The sequence below is a fragment of the Melospiza melodia genome, chromosome 29, assembly GCF_035770615.1.
Source record: "Melospiza melodia melodia isolate bMelMel2 chromosome 29, bMelMel2.pri, whole genome shotgun sequence".
Classification (NCBI taxonomy): Eukaryota; Metazoa; Chordata; class Aves; order Passeriformes; family Passerellidae; genus Melospiza; species Melospiza melodia.
The window spans coordinates 2730276-2745571 of NC_086222.1; the positions used below are offsets into that span (position 1 = coordinate 2730276).

At 49.1% G+C, this 15296-nt stretch overlaps 1 protein-coding gene across 1 annotated transcript in view; it reads left to right on the top strand.

The window, feature by feature from the left end:
- The first annotated feature begins 2266 nt into the window (after nucleotides 1-2266).
- Nucleotides 2267-15296, top strand: part of GRIK4 (glutamate ionotropic receptor kainate type subunit 4) — a 152675-nt gene continuing 139645 nt past the window's right edge. The window contains 1 exon segment of the mRNA XM_063178248.1: nucleotides 2267-2407. The gene's annotated coding sequence lies outside the window, so the exon portion shown is untranslated.

Below are 15296 nucleotides of genomic sequence, written 5' to 3' on the forward strand. Positions count from 1 at the left end.
AGCTGCTGCAGCAAGAGTGATGGGGGAAATCAAGGATTTTTTTGGGGTTGCTGTTAGGTTTGGCACAGCCAGAGGTGGTGGCACACACCAGGGGGATTCTGTGCATGGTCACACAGCCCTGGTGACATCCTGAGCTGTGGCACAGACCTGCCCAGCACCCCCCAGCTGTCCCTGGAGCTGATGCTGGCTCTCTTTTGGGAAAACTTGTGTCTCATTAAGGGGTTTATCACCTGGAGAAGTCGCTGGGGTGGAAAGAGCCATTTCTGGCCACTGGAAAATCCCTGCTATTTATTCCCTGAGCTAAAGGTCAGGCTGGCAATCTCCCCTAGTTAGATAAAATAAGAAACCCTCCCCAAACTGCTGCCTGGAGTGATTTTTGTTATCCCAGCACTCCTGTGGGAGGGAGCAATGGACTCGGGGAGATTCTGGTGCTGGTTCTTTGCTCGCTCAGAGGATTTCTCACGTCCCCACCCCACGCTCAGACGTTGCTGCTGCCCACCAGGAGCTGATTAAATGTTAAGGGGAGCTCGAGATTTTCCCACTGCAGCTGTGCGGGATGTGGCACAGCCCGAAATTCCAGCCAGGCTAAAATCAAATTAAAGTTTCCCAGCGTGGTGTTTTATGAGGAGGAGTAAGGGAAAAAAAAATATATATAATAATAATAAAAAAAGAGATGGGAAAAAGGAAAAACTCCAAACAAAAAAAGAGCCTCCTGCAGAGTTCATCTGGTGGATGGAGTTACATTAAGTGAATGGAAATTAAAGGCTTTTCATAGAGATCTTCAGTATAATTTGATGGAAGACTTTAATTATTTCAAAGTGCCTAAGAAAAGGAGCTTAGAATGATTTTGGGAAGATGGTGAGGGGGGGGGGGAGCCTTCATAAAAATATCTCTGTTCAGCAGCGTTTTGAGCTGTTGTTGGGCTGAAAGGCTGCTGTCAGCTCCAGTGGAGGGATTTGAAAATCCTGTGCCCCCCATCCCTCCCCAGAGAGCAATTCCTGCCTGAGTGGCAGCCAGAGAGGGCCAGGATGGGAGGAGGAGGAGCAGGGCTGCTCCTTTATCAGCCCTTCCCAAGGCACGGGGGTGGAGAGGGCTCCTGGCTGGCAGTGTGAGGGATTTGGGAGCTCTCCTGGAGCTCCAGGCGCTGCCAGCATCCTCTCCTGGGCACCCAGGGATGTGCTGCTGTTGTCACTCATCCAATTCTTGCTTGGACAGCTCAGGAATTAATGGCTCCTTGTCTGCTCTCCAGCTTGACATAAATCCAGGGATCTGCAGGCTGTCCATTCCTTCCCCGGGGTTTGGATGCTCTGCTCCTGCCTCCAGCCTGGCTCAGGTTTGGGCAGAAATGTGGCCTTGTCCTGCTCTGGATGCTCAGTGTTCTCAACTCCTCCTCTTCCCCAGACACTGAAATTCCACCTCCTGTGCCCCTCTCTGGGATAGGGAGGGCAGGAACTTGAAGCACTGGGGGCAGGACAGGACAGAATCAGGTTTAGAATCCAACGTTTAGGATGGAAAAGACCTCCAAGACACTTTGGAGACCAAGCTGTCCAAACCTCAACTTGCCCAGAGCACTCAGTGGTTCCTTGGACACCCTCAGGGATCTCCAAACCTCCCTGGGCAGCCCTGCCAATGTTTAACAACCCTTTCAGTGCAGGAATTTGTCCTGACCAGGATTCTGCCACCCATCCCTGGACCTCCTTCTCCTCCTTCTCCTCCTTCTCCTCCTTCTCCTCCTTCTCCTCCTTCTCCTCCTTCTCCTCCTTCTCCTCCTTCTCCTCCTTCTCCTCCTTCTCCTCCTTTTTTCCTTTCTCCTTCTCCTCCTTTCTCCTTTCTCCTTCTCATTTCTCCTCTTTCTCCTCTCTTCTCCTGCATCTTCTCCTGGAGAAGAGAGGAGAGAGATCCAGGGCTGGGTGGCAGAATCCTGCTCAGGAAGAATTCCTGCACTGAAAGGAGCCCAGAGTCCCTTCAATCCAGCAGGAGGGAGGGAGCAGCAGGATCTGAAGGGGCTCTGGGTGTTTGCAGCCCTAATGAGCAGCTCCTTGGAAGTGCTGCTCACAGAGATCCTGCAGGATGGAGAATCTGAGCCTGCTCAGGGGCCAGGGTTAATCCAGCACCTCACTAACAGCAAATTAAGCACTGTTTATTGCTGACAGTGTTGTTTTCTGGGTTGTTTTTTTTCCCTTGATGTGTCAAAGGCTTTCTGCACCATCGTTCTTTGCTGCATTCCCTGCCTGGAGCTGCTGCTGGAGGAAGAGGAGGCTTGGCCAGGCTCGGTGCCACTGCGGGGCCTTGGGCTGTGCTTTTCACCATTTTCACTTTGTCCTGTCAGCATCCAGCCCCATCTCTGTGCCATGGGGTGGAACTGGAGCCCCCAAGGATGGTGCCCGGAGCAGTGACTGGAATCCAGGTGTGCAGTGACCTTCCTGATGTTCCCAGCTGCTGTGGGAGTAGGGATGGGGTGGAATTGGGGTCCCCGGGATGGTGCCCAGAGCAGTGGCTGAAATCCAGGTGTGCAGTGACCCTCCTGATGTGTTCTCACCCCAGCTGCCATGGTGGGGGCACAGAGCATGCTCTGAGCTCAGGGCAGGGCTGCTCCCCCTCCAGGAATCATGCTGCTGGCTGGTTCTATTGCTGATTTAAGGCTCTGTTTGCCCACAACAGGCTGCCCTTGCTCTGTTAATAGCAGGTCACCATCTCCCCGAGCTCTCTGAGGTTTGTTGGGGGTGGCAGAGAGAGGATGGACCCCTGATGTTTGTGATTTAATTCAGGCTGAGCATGGAGGGCAGCAAAAGCTGCTCTGATCAAGATCCTTGCTCCTCCTTCAGTGCTGTTCTCTCCCACCAGCAGAATGGGAGCCACTTTTGGGAAGGAATAATGTGAATTTCAGCATTAACAGCTTTTCTTCTCGGGGGCAGGGGGAGGCTCAGGGGCTGCCATTTGACAGCATCAGCAGCAATCAGCTGGGCCAGTGGCTGCTGGAACGGTTTGGGAGCCTGCTGGGCTCCAGACTGCTTCCAAATGAGCTGTGCTGAATCACAGCCACTCCAAACACTCCCTCTGCCTGGAGAGGGGCTGGGGGGAGGAGAATTCCAGCGGTGGGGGGGAATAAAACCCAAGTGGTTCCCACGAGCTGGGGAGCTGAGGCAGCCTGCAGAGTTGTTTGTGCCTCGTGGCTGAGCTCAGCGAGCTCTAATTGATGATTTCCCCGCGTTCAGGGCATGCATAACGTCCTTCCCTGGTGGATTCACTGGGGCCTGGTGGGAGCTGAGCCAGACGTGCAGCCCTTCCCTCTGAGAAGGAAATCTTCCTCTCCTCCAGCAGGATGTGATTTCATGAGACTCAGAGAATCCAGGGGTTTTTTTATGAGCCTGCATCCCCACGAAATTTGGCTGGGAGCTGGGCATCCCATTCCAGATTGATTAAGGCTGGGCACAGAAGTGGGTGTTGAAAGCTCAGCTGTTTAATCCTCGTTTTCTCTGCTGTTGACACACAGGCAGAAATGGGAAAGAGCAGATTCAGGATGTCACATTCCTGTGTTCTGGTGGCTCATCTGGCTGTCACTGTGGCCTTGAGGTGACAGCTGCACCAGGACGTGGTGCTGGGGTCTGGGTGGATTTTAGGTCAAGATATGAACATTAAAGCTGGGCTCAGCCTGGTTAATGATGACAATTCATGCCAGAGCTGGAGGAGAGTGATGGGATGAGGATTTCAGCTTGGGCATAACTTTGTCCTTCCCTCATTGAGCTGGAATTGATGTCGAGCCAGTGATGAGAAGAACTGCAAAGCCAGCTCTGGGAAGGGCTGCTCCTCGCTCAGTTTGGAAATTGGGCATCACTGATGAGGATGGGAGCTCTGGGAGCAGTTTTGGGAATGCTGCTGGGCCAGGAGCGCGGCCAGCCTGCTTACAGCTCACCTGGCCACGCTGCCTTTGCACAGGGAACAAATTTGGTTTTGATGCTGAGGCCATGTCTGGGCCTTTGTGGGGCTCTGTGTCACTCTGCTAACGAGGCCAAGTGATCTCTGCTTGCTGGAGAAAGGCCACAAGTGTGGTGGCACTGCTCGTCCTGTGCCTCACTGCAGAGAGGGGAGAGAGAGGAGCAAAGCCTCCTCAAGTGTCTGTGAGATTTTATTTTTATTTTTATGTTTTTATTTTTATTTTATTTTATTTGTATTTCAACTTTATTTTTATTTTTAATTTTCTTTGTATTTTTACTTTATTTTTATTTTTATTTATTTTTAAATTTTATTTTTATTTATTTATTTTTAATTAATTTTTAAAATTTTTATTATTTATTATTAATTATTTATCCCATGCTTGGCTCAAGAAATGCTGGCGCTGTTTCAATCCCAGGTCACAAAATTGTTTGGGTTGGATGGGCCTTCAAAGCTCATCTCATTCCAGCCTCCTGCTGTCTCTTTGATTTTTTAAGAGTTTTTAAGCTTTCTGATGTTTACATTCTTGTAACGAACTTTCTCACACACTTTCTGTAAATAACTCATTGTTTTGCATTCTTTTATGGAAAAAGAGAAATGTGATGGGCTGTTGATTTGTCCAGTGTCATTGGAGAGGTGGCACTGTCACCCTCCAATCCACTGTCACTTTTAGAAAACTATAAATGTTGGGGTCAGAAAATGAAATTCCCTTTTTTTCTTCACCTTGAGAGCAGCAGTGTGCACTTGTGTTGTTTCTATATAATAACATAATAATGCTTATAATAATAATAACAACATTTCTATATATAATGTTCTTTCCTATAATAACTCTCTGCCATGGGCAGGGACAGCTTCTGCTGGGCCAAGTTGGCAGAATCAATGCTGGAGATTTTTTTGTGGCTGTGGGGTTTTCCTCAGGGTGGTTTTTATGGATTATCCCCATCAGCACTTTTGGGGATCTCCACTCACCAGTGGTGTGGAAAAGCTGGGATCTCCTGCAGGAGCGGCTCTGTCTGGGCAAGCTCCCCTTAGCAAAAATGGAGAAATGGTGAATAATTCAGGTAAATAAAGAACCACAGGGGAGAGGTGGAGCTGCCCTGGAGTTGTGTCTGTGAAGTGGCCAGATACTGGAGAAACAAAGGACAGAGCAGGCAGAGAGGAGTTTATCTGCAGGCTTATGAAACTCGAGCGCTGCTTGGTTCCAAAGCACTTCTTGCATCACCAGGCAAGCTGCTCTGAGCCCAAATCCCCCGTTATGCAAAAGGCTCCCCAAGCCTTAAATAAACCCACGAAAGGCCATGAGACAGGCAGTGAGAAACTGAGAGGTGCCAGAGACAAGTCCTGTCTGGGAGGGAATTTTCAGTGCCGAGGGGAGAAGCTGAGCAGGCTCCTGCCAAGGATGAGTGTGAGGATTTGTCTGGTCTCCTGCCCAGCGGTGACAGGCAGGAGAGGAAATTTCCTTTTGTCGGCCAACATTGCCTCTGTGCTGTCCTCTCCCCATCCCTGCTCCTCCTGCCGAGCCAGGGGATCTCTGCTGGATTAAAAGCAAATCCCATTTCCTCGGGCTCACATCCCCACCAGGGAGGAGGGAGGTCGGCAAATAATACCCCAAAAAAAATCTGAGTGCTCCACTTGTCTGGCTGGTATTTCCCCCTAGAGCCAGATTCCCCCTTTTTTATATGGGATTTGATGTGTGGTTACAACAAGCAGAGGAAAAGTGCCAGGGCTGCCCATTCTGCTCCATCCCGCTGGGTTTTGGGTGTTTCATCTCAGCAACACAGGAGCACTGCACCCCTAATTGCTGCTTTTTGCTCTTAATTAATCAAACCCATGGTTTTCTGGCCTGAAATCTTGTTGGTTTTTTTTCCCCCGTTCTTGTCAGTTTTGCTACAAGCAGGATTAAAAGCTTCTCTCATGCAAAATAATGCCTTTAATTGCAACTTCACATACGAGTTTGGACTTTGATTCTGCCTTCCTGTGCAAGACTATTTATTGCTGCTTTATTCTTTTGCATCTGCTGGTTGTGTGCAGCTGTGCCATTGCACCAGCATCTCCCACCTCCTGTGTTTTCCTTGTATCCCATTAATTTTGCAAGGTTTCCCTTGCCCCCCAAGACTATCACCCCTGTGCTTTTCTTGTGCCTATTCTCAGCTTGGCATCTGTCCTGGTTCCCACCTCCTTCCCTGTGCATATGCTCCCTGTCATCCAAATGCACCCCCAGCAATCCTCACTCCATTAAAACACACAAATCCCATCTTCAGCCATTCACAAACGGCCTCTTTCTCTCCTCAAACCCCAGCCTTTTAGAGCTTGGATGGATCAAAATGTTCTGTGGGTGATAGATGGGAGATTAATCTATTTGTTTCACTTACAGTTTTGGCAGCAATAAAAAGAAGCAACCTCGGATTTTTGGCCATAAACTACTTCTTGAAGGTTGATTTGGTAGAGGCTGCTTTGTTTTCCTTTCTTCTCCCTCTTGAATCTGCCAGGGCCTCTAAGTTAAATAAATAGATTAATCTTCTTTCTGTGGCCCAGAGATCAGGTTGATGCATTTAAGAGCTTTCTCTCCCTCCAGACTCCTGAGATGTTCACAGATCCGATTCATATTTTAGAACTTCCTTCATGTGTAAAGAGCCTCGTTGGTGTAGCAGCAATTCTTCACTAACAGCAAATAAGGCTCCTTGGCTTTCTTTTCTTCTGAGGGAGCTGAAAATTTTCCATCAAAGCCTTTTTTTTTGTTAAAAGGAGATTCTTTTTTTGTGGAAAAAGCAGCCTTTGGAGAGGTGGGGGAACTGCCTCAAACCTGAAGGTTTCCTTCAGAGGGGAAATTTGGTGTTTTGAGTGTTGAAGGTTGGATCACTGTGAGCCAAATGGCTGAGAGCGGGTTCCAAAAAGTGTCTCCACTTAGTAAAAGTAAAGTGTGGCACAACTGGAAAAGTCATGGCTTTAGAGGAGGGGAAAATGGGTTTTTGATCAGCTCTGTTTGCTGTGCTCAGAGGTGAGTGCAAGGAAAGCTCAAAAAGGGGTGTTTGAGGCAGTTCCTTCTGAATGCTGCCCTTGAAATGTAATGAAAGTGGGGCCCTGAGTGGGTTCTTCATCCACTCCCAGCATGGTTTTGTAAGAGACAGGCAAGAAGGTTGGAAGAATTAAAAGTTTGATGCCATTGGGTGCTTGGATCTTGCACTGCCCAGGGAAAGATGTTTTGATAAAATTGCTAAAGCTGTGGGCATTTTTTAAATCCCAAGTTGCGCCAAGCCCTGTCCAGCCTGGCCTTGGACACTTCCAGGTGCAACCCTGGAATATCCATTTGAAAAATCCACAGTGGTTTGTTCCCTATTGGAACAATACCCAGACTCCCAAACTCAATTTTTATCCATTTCTCAGTGCAAGACCTTTGCTGCTTTAAAGCCTTTTTCCTGGTTAAGCTTTTGATGAATCCAAGGCTCTGGCTGTGCTCATTTATTCAGGTTTCTTTGCAGGCAGACTTGTTGAACAGCTCAGATTCTGCTCACCTCAGTGTGTCCCCAGGCCACCTCAGCTGGAGAGATCAGTTTGCATTTCCCTGCCCAAAAATCCCCTCCTGTACTGCTGTCTGCAGTGCAAACTCTGCTCTGTGCCTCACCAGAGGTGCTTTAATGGAAGTGAAGGCCTGCAGAGTGGGCAGGAGTCTTCTGCTGAATTAATGTGGCATAAAATGTGTCAGGAGAGGCACTTTAAATCAGAAAAACCAGCTGTACACAGAGGGGTTTGTGCCTGCCAGAGTGGGGAGGCAAACAAAGCTTTTCTTCCTGTTTTAGAGATGATTTTTGACCTGCTCAGAATTTTTATCCAAGGTAAACAACGCTCAGCATTGTGTTTTGTGCTCAGAATGGTCAAGGATGGAGGTGCTGGTCGGGGGTGGAGGTGCTGGTCAAGGATGGAGGTATGGTCAAGGATTGGGGAGATGGTCAAGGATTGGGGAGATGGTCAAGGATTGGGGGAAATGGTCAAGGATTTGGGATGATGGTCAAGGATTGGGGTGATGGTCAAGGATTGGGGATGATGGTCAAGGATTGGGGTGATGGTCAAAGATTGGGGAGCTGGTCAAGGATTTGATCTGGTCAGGGGTTGGCGTGCTGGCCAAAGATGGAGGTGCTGGCCAAGGATTTGGTCTGGTAAAGGACTGAGGCACTGGTCAAAGATTGGGGTGCTGGTCAAGGGTTCAGGTGCTGGTCAAGGATTGGGGTTGTTGTCAAAGATTGAGGTGCTGGCCAAGGATTGAGGTGCTGGCCAAGGATTGAGGTGCTGGTCAAGGATTGAGGTGCTGGTCAAGGATGGAGGTGCTGGCCAAAGATTGGGGTGCTGTCCAAGGATTGGTGTTTTGGTCAAGGATTCAGGTGCTGGTCAAGGATTGGGGTGCTGGTCAAGGACTGAGATTCTGGCCAAGGATTGAACTTCTGGTCAAGGATCAAGGTCCTGGTCAAGGACAGAGGTGCTGGTCGAGGATTTGGTCTGGTCAAAGACTGAGATTCTGGCTAAGGATCGAGGTTCTGGTCAAGGGTCGAGGTTCTGGCCAAGGATTGAGGTGCTGGCTGTGGGACCAGAGCTGCTGTGGCCACTTCTGGCCCCATTTAATGAAGCTCCCTGTCCTTCCCAGCCGGGAGAAACCCTTCCCTCCCTCCTCCCACCCGCAGCCTCTCCTCTTCCCCCAGCCTGGTGGAGATTTTGGTGATTTTTCCTCTCACATAACAGCTCCAAGCCAATTAAGAGTGTCTCACACAGTCCTCGCCGTGGGAGACCACGGTGCTTTTAACTGCTATTGTTTGTTAATAAAAATAAATCGTGGGCACCAGAGGAAGGAGGGAGGGAGGGAATCCCACACGGGCTCCGATTTTCTCTTTTCCTGGTGGTTTTTTGAGTCAGTGGATGGCCACAGCCAGGGAGGCTTTGACAGATGCTGTGGGCAGGGATGTGCTGGGGTGTTTGGTGCTCTGTGCGAGGTGCAGATCATGGCTCAGCAGCTTCTGAGGCTCAGGCACAACTGGGGCTGTGCTGCTGCTGGCACAGGGATGGGGCAGCTGCAGCATCCTCAGGGGCCGGGCGAGCTGATCCAGCACAGCAGAGAGACCTGGAGAAAAACAGGGAGGAGTTGGGGTGGGAGAAGTTGGAAAGGCTGATGTGAGAAGGAGAGGATCATTTCAGGCGTGAAAGCACAGCCCAGGCTGGAGGATGGAGAGCCTCACTCCTCCTGTGCTGTTGGTGGCACAGATTTTGTACAAATGGCTCTCCCAGGGAGGGTCACCCCAAACAACCCCACAATTTTGTGAAAAATGGAATTCGCAACACATATAATCACCCACAACTTCCATAAGCTAAAACATGAGTGCAAAAGCCAAAACATAAATGCAAACCCCAATATTATCTGGTCATTGCTCACAATGTCAAATATCGGGGTGTTTTACTCCCACTGCTCTGTGCATCCATCGTGCTGGGGGTTTTCTCAGCAGGCACAGGATTTTCTTTGTGGAAGGGTTTGGAGGAGGGCAGGGCCCAGCTGCTGGATCTGTGCTCTGCCCAAATCCCCCAGCCCAAACCCACTCCCAGGATGAAGTGAGCTGCCCCAGCAAATGAGTTTTAATGCTGTAATGGGACTTTTAGTGAGCCTGGCCGAGGGGGTTTCACACTCATAATTCACTCCTCTGAGCCAGCAGAGCTCTTCAAGTATTGACCCAGCCTGGGAGGGCTGATGGGCTGTGTGATAAAGCTGTGGAGGAGAGGAAAATTGAATAAAGATGTCCTGTGAGTGAAGTCTCCTTGTGTTCACAGGTCTGGGGTTGATAATGCTGAGGGAAATCTCGCTCTGAGATAGCCCAGCCTGTGTGAGGAATTAGGATGGGCACACGCTGCTTTTATCTCTAAGCTGTGATGGGAAATTTGATCAGGCTTTGCTAATTCTGAGCAGGATTGAGAAGGGTGAGATGAGAGGACTCGAGGCTGGGGAGAGAGAAAGTTAAAGAAAATAATCCACAGCAACCAGAAATGTCAGCAATGCATTCGTCCTTCTGCTTCACTGCCTCCAGAATTCTTTTCTCCTTGAAGTTTTCTTGCTTCTTTTTCTGGAAGTCACGAAGGGTGGAGGGGAAAAAAAAAAGGAGATGAAAGAACACAGCTAGGGGAATGAAAATTTTTAAAAAATCCATTTTCTGTATTGCTTGAGCAGGTGTTTATCACTAATATCGCCTTCCCTGGGCTGTCACCTGTCCTGGTGTCACCTGCAGGGGTGAGATGTGATGGGGAGCCCAGGGTTCCTTTCATCCCCTGGCACCTGGGGAAGGGAGATACCACAGCTCTGTCTCTCAGCCTGGTGAATCCATCCCTGGCCCTGGTGTGAGGACAAAGAGAGGGGTGGCTGCGAGCAAAGCAGGCTCTTTAATGCTGATGGAATCTAAAAAAACGAGACGTGGTTTTTATAGGAACATAGAAATTGCCAGACTGGAACCGAGCTCTGCTTCTTGTTGTTAAGTATCCTTTTTAAGCACTGGCTGCTTCCAGAGGCTGTGAGAGGAGCCTTGCCCCCAGGGCTGATTCTTCCAGCCCTCAAAAATAGAGAATTCACCATCTCCCTGCAGAGTGAAGGGTTTTTACACCCCATCCAAACATTAATTTGTATTTTTTTTCCTCTTCAAATGTAGCATTGTAATTCCAGCCATTCATTCTCTTGATAGATGCCATCCTTCCCTCAGCCTCACAGAGGTTTTTTTTGACTGTGACAATACCTCGTGGTAATGATTTACCCGTGCTAATTATGCAATTTTTGCCGAGCGAAACATATTGGTGGTGGCTTTGAATGGAGCAGTTTTTCAGTTTAATTGAACTTACATCTTTGTGGCCCCGGGGCAGGCTGCCAGAGCAGCTCTCCCCTCCCCTGAGACACTTTTTAGAGCTCAGAACAGCCACTTGTTGAGATGTTTTTCAGGTTCTTCCCTTCTTGCCTGTTCCATTTAAACCCCTGCACAAGAAGCTTGACACAAGGCAAGAGCTCTCCTTGCCTGTCCAAGGAATGAAAAAGCCCCGATAAGTTGTTTGTTGACGTTCCCTGACAGCTTTTTCCCCCAATTCCTTGCTGCTCTGCAGCTGTTAAATTTGTTGTCTCAGCTGTGAGGATTACTCCAGCTTTGCTCGAGCTGCGTTTTCTCACCATTCATCAAACTTCTGGTGAGGCAGGGAGAGATCCATCAACACCAAAGCCACCTCCAAGCTCCTGCTTGGCTGAAAAAAAAATATAAAAAAACAGAAAAAAATCAGCCCGGAGAAGGTGGAATTTGCTGCCAGGTTTTTCCAGGGTGTTTGTGGTTTCTCAGCTTGCAGGAGAAGGCGTGCAGGGGGGTTTGCAGTGCGGGGTTGCACGGGGATAAAAGCAACACGTTGGGGTTTTTGGGAAGCCTGGGCCTGGCGCTGCTCTGCAGGGCAGCTGGAGATGCTCCTGCTGGGGACAGATGTGGCAGGAACGGGTTTATTGTAAAAAGATGATTTTTAGTTGGGGAATAACATGATTTTGGAAGGTTGGACAATCGCTTTATTACACTAATATTATACTGAAAAGATACTAAAGTTAAACTTGTGACCCTTCCTGGACAGTCATGACACAGCTTTGACCTAATTGGTCAATCAATCAATCAATCAATCAATCAAAACAACTATTATTGATGTCCAATTACCAAATGCCTTTTTGGTAAACAATCCTCATAACACATTCCACATGTGCCAAACCACAGGAGCAGTGAATAGAGATAAGAATTGTTTTCTTTTCTTTCTCTGAGCTTTCTCACTGCCTTCCCCAGGAGAAATGTTGGCAGAGGGAAATATGTCTCTCTCTGTTTAGAAGATGTGAATGCCACACAGGTTCTGCAGGGAGGTGGGAAGCAGAAACCTCTGCCCAGAGGAGTTGATGCCATCCCTGGAAGTGCCCAAAGCCCGGCTGGGCAGGCCTTGGAGAGCCCTGGGATGGTGGGAGATGTCCCAGCCCATGGCAGATGATCCGTAAGATCCCATCCAGCCCAAACCACTCCGTAATTCCATGGAATAACAGCACATTCCTCGAGTGTCCTTGTCAGGCTGTGCAGAGGGAACGAGCAGAGGTGGCTGCTTTTCACTTTTCAGGGATGTCTTCTTTATCTCTGTGGCAGCTCCAGCAGAGGGGTTTTTTTGGTGGGGGTTTTCTTTTAGCAATTTAACATTTTGTTCTGCCTTTTGGCTTTTTTTTTGCTCTACTGTCTAAGAATTTTTTTTTTCTGCAGAAATCTCCAAATAGCAGGAGGCTGTGGTGATAGCAGTGAAGAAGAGCACCAGCTCACACAGTCATTAAAAATGTATCAGCAGTTTCAGAAGCAACTTGCTCCCTCTCGGAGGCAAATCGTCCATAATTCTGCTTGGTATTTAGAGACTTTTTATCTCCAGAGAGAACACAAAACTCCCCAGTATAGCCCTGATTTATTTTATTCTCTTGACTTTTCCAGAGCTGTAAGATGAAAAAAAATAATTAAAAAAAAAAGGGGGCTTAGCAGGAAAATAATTCTGTATTTGTGCTGCACGCAGGGGTCAGCTCGTGATCCAGCAGCAGCTTCTCAGCACCTCCCACCCTGAAGGACCCAGGGAACTCTTTCCCATCCATCCCACTCTTTTATTTTTTGGGAGCAGATTGGGAATGCTGCACAGACAGCTGTCCATCATCCCAGCCTGCTGTCAGAGCAGCAGAGAGGAGCCACTCGAGCTGTGAATGCACAGCTCCTGACATGTTCTCGTTGGAAACTTCAGTTGGTTGGATTTATTTTCAGCCAGCTGAGGATGAGTCTGGGATAAGTCATCTTCACACGCAGGGGAATTAGTGAGGCAAGCTGCTAAAGAGCTTTGTCTCTCCGGGGTTTTCTTGGCTTTGTGAGGTTTTAATGAAGGGAAGTTGTGCTCCTCTCCTCTCTGAGTGGGATTTGGGGCTGCACAGGAGTGGATGCCCCAGCTGTGGCCACAATTCACTGGCGGAGTTGTGGAATTCCACCTGGCGGAACTTCTGTCTCACAGCATCTCCTGGGGAAATGAGGGGCAGGCAGATGCCCCTTGCAGCTGGAAGGCAGCTTGGCAGGATGACAAGCTCAGCAGGGCAAAATCAATGTAGAGTGAGGGCGTTTGGACTGTGCTCATCACCCTTTTATGCCTGGATTTAGGGAGGGGGCAGCAGGTGGGGACTGGGGGATGGAGGGGGACTGAAACACCTCTTTGTTCATTTCAGAGTAACTTTGATGCTGTTTTGTGACCGTGTTCACAGTGGGCTCAGGATGAGGGAAGAGATGAGGATCTGACTCCATGTTTCAGAAGGCTTGATTTATTATTTTATGATATATATTACATTGAAACTATACTAAAAGAATAGAAGAAAGTATTTCATCAGAAGGCTGGCTAAGAATGGAAAAGGAATAACAAAGGTTTGTGGCTCGGGCTCTCTGTCCAAGCCAGCTGACTGTAATTGGCCATTAATTAGAAACAACCACATGAGACCAATCCCAGATGCACCTGTTGCATTCCACAGCAGCAGATAACCATTGTTTGCATTTGTTCCTGAGGCCTCCCAGCTTCTCAGGAGGAAAAATCCTAAGGAAAGGATTTTTCATACAAAGATGTCTGCAACACTGGGCTAGCAGGAAAATCCTCTCTCTCCTTCCCTCCTGATCCCAAATCTGGGATCCCAGCAGGTGGGGAGGTGGGGATGCATCCCTCTGCTCTCTCCCAAGACATTTTGCCATCACTTCCAGCACCCAGCTGGGCACAGCTTGTAGGATCCTGTGTTTTCTGCTGTTTAGCAACCCCTAAGGTGCATTTCTATTGCTGACAGCCGGCTCCAAACCCCAAGCCCTCCTGAGGGGTGAGGTGGAGCAGCCTCCCCCTGTGCTCCATGTCGCAGGTAATTACAGCCCTGCACTCCCAGAGCAGAGCTCAGCAGGTGCTCTGGATTCACTGCTCAGCCTGGCTGATAACTCCGAGCTGCTGATGCCTGGGAATCTCCTCCTCAGCCCCTCCAGCAGGCTGCAAACAGGAGGAGCAGCCTTAGGTCTGTCCCTGGGAGCAGGCGCTTTCCACTTTTCCCACAAGAGTGGTTGCTCCTTTTTATTTTGGTTTTGCAGAGTCTGAAATGAGAACCCTTTTTCTAACCTGGAGGTTCACAGGGTTATTTGTAGGAGGACATGGTATGGGTGATGTGGAATGTAATCTTATCCCCCAACGAGTTGCAGCTGGAGCCAATTACTAAAGATTAGGAGCAGGCCTAATTGTTAACAGGCCACACCTGTAGCCAATAAGAACCAGTGGTACAAAAGAGAGGAGTCAGAGGAGTCAGGTGGCTGCTGCAAGGACCAGGAACAGTCAGTGCTTAGAGGAGCTGACTGTGAGAAATCGTTGAGGAGGTAGGAAACTCTGAGGCTATGGAATCCTTGCACCATAATGATAATAGAGCTGTTGTAATATATAACACAACAGTTATTGGGGTTGGGAAAACCCTCCCGGACCATGCAGTCCGAGCTGTGCCTCATCCCCACCTTGTCCCCAGCCCAGAGCTCTGAGTGCCACCTGCAGTGGTTCCTTGGGCACTCCAAACCTCCCTGGGCAGCCCCTGCCAGCATTTAACAACCTTCCCATGGGGAAATTCCTGCAGGTATCCTCCCTGGCCCAGCCTGAGGCTGTTCTCTCTCCTCCTGTCCTTGGGATAAGCTCCCAAATCCCCTGCTTCTGTCAGGAGCTGTGCAGAGCCACAAGGTCCCCCCTGAGCCTCCTTTTCTCCAGGCCTGAGCCCCTTCCCTGCTCCCTCAGCCCCTCCTGGTGCTCCAGACCCTTCCCAGCTCCTTTTCTTTCCCTGCTCCCTCCATGCCCTTTCTCCAGCCCCTCCATGTCCTTCCCTGAAGTGATTCCACAGAGCTTTGGCAGGGAACGGTGAGGATGCAAACTCCAGCAACCTCCTCGGATTTCAGGCAGGCATTTCCCTCCTGTCTGGGGCTGGAATTTGAGGGGTTTTACCCACTTTTCCCTGCCCTGTTTCTGGTTTGACATTCCCTACCAGATGTTTTAGTTGAGCTGTGCCTGTTCATCACCAGGGGTTGGTGTTTTGGTTTTCTCAAAAATCTCAGATTTGGTTTCCCCAAAATCTTAAATTTGGTGTACCCAAAATCTCAAATTTGGTTTCCTTGAAATCTCAAACTGGAAAACCAAAACCACCACACGAGGAAAGACACACTGGGTGTAGCAGCACAAGAAGTAGGACCTAAAATGACCTAAAAAAATAGGAAAACAGGATTTTGAGTGTTGGGGAGCAGCTTTAGAGCCAGAACTGAGCATGAGGGAGC